General features: G+C 32.7%; 1 non-coding gene across 1 annotated transcript; it reads right to left on the bottom strand.

The window, feature by feature from the left end:
• Positions 1 to 930: 930 nt before the first annotated feature.
• Positions 931 to 1,037, bottom strand: LOC117286241. Its single transcript, XR_004517360.1, has one exon. It is a non-coding gene; the product is annotated as a U6 spliceosomal RNA (small nuclear RNA).
• Positions 1,038 to 1,373: the final 336 nt, after the last annotated feature.

A 1,373-nucleotide genomic window follows, 5' to 3' on the forward strand; every position in this document is an offset into this window, starting at 1 on the left:
CTTTGTGTTGTAGAATTCTTTGCCATATTTTGATGGAGTAAGCTTTTTCTCAAATATTCAGTAGTTTTAGACTGTGCTATCATCATTGTAGTTCAGACTCAGTGCATGTGCCTGTTTAGAGGTAGGTGCTAACCACATCAGTGGTTTAAATTCAACTTAGATTCAGTTGGATTACTGGATAAATGGTTCATATCACTGGAGTTTTGGAGTGCAGGATTTCTTATTATTATTTATGGGTATGAATGTTTATATCAGAGATTTCCTTTTCCTTAAAATTGACCTAGAATCCTACATTTATTGCCTCTGTTTCTAAAATATCCTTTGGGAATACCTGTTAGCATTTAACTAACTAACTCTATTAGCTCTGGAGAGTTATTTGGATACATGTAAAATGAAAAATTTTTGAAGTTTCTTTTAAAAAAGTTTTAAAAGTCTTTACTTCCTTTTTCTAGTATGTATGCTTTATTTTGTCTTCTTAAATATTTGAATTAGCTTATAACTATTGAATGTAGTAACACTATACAACAGTAGTAAATATTTAATAATGGATAAATAAGTAACTTGTGTCAATCTGATTTAACCAAATAGTTTTTAAATGCTTTCATATAAAAAGGCATAACATTTTTTAAATTCTTTTTTAAAATACACAATCCAGATAAATGTAGACCCACAACTAGGTAGAATTTTAACATGCTATATGAATTGTTAAATTCTACATAGTCCGGGACATAAATCTTAAGAATGTCAATAAATGAAAAAGGAAATCTAAGATAATTTATGATTTTGACTATTGGAATAGAGATATAGGTAATTATTCTCACCTCAAAATTTTTCTCAATCCACAGATGTCACATGGTCAATGAGAAAAATAAATAAAAAAATTAACAAGGGCTCAAAGATTTTTTCTTTTTTTTTTTTTTTGCCAGCGTAAAAAATATGGAAAGGTTCATGAACTTGGGTGTCATCCTTGTGCAGGGGCCATACTAATCTTCTCTGTATTGTTCCAAGTTCAGTATACGTGCTGCCGAGGTGAGCACAGGGCTCAAAGATCTTGATGAAAGGAAGAATTTGGCAGGACAGACACATTCTAAGGAATTGTTGCACAAAATTTTGGAGACTGACAGTTCAAAATCTATAGAGCTGGCCTGCAGCCTGGAGACCTAGGAAAGGGCCAGCCTCACAGTTTGAATCTCCAGAAAGCCTGAGTCCCTTGTCAGTGGTCCTCAGACTTTTTGTCTTCTGGCATTCAGCTGAAGTGATGGGGTCCACTCACATTATGGAGAAATAATTAACTTTCATTAAGACAACTAATTGAAATGTAAAACTTATCTGAACAGTATCTTCTTAAAGGTATCTAGTCCAGTATTGGGCAA

The sequence above is a fragment of the Fukomys damarensis genome, unplaced genomic scaffold (assembly GCF_012274545.1).
Source record: "Fukomys damarensis isolate Sample0158 unplaced genomic scaffold, DMR_v1.0_HiC HiC_scaffold_15, whole genome shotgun sequence".
In the NCBI taxonomy this organism is placed as follows: domain Eukaryota; kingdom Metazoa; phylum Chordata; class Mammalia; order Rodentia; family Bathyergidae; genus Fukomys; species Fukomys damarensis.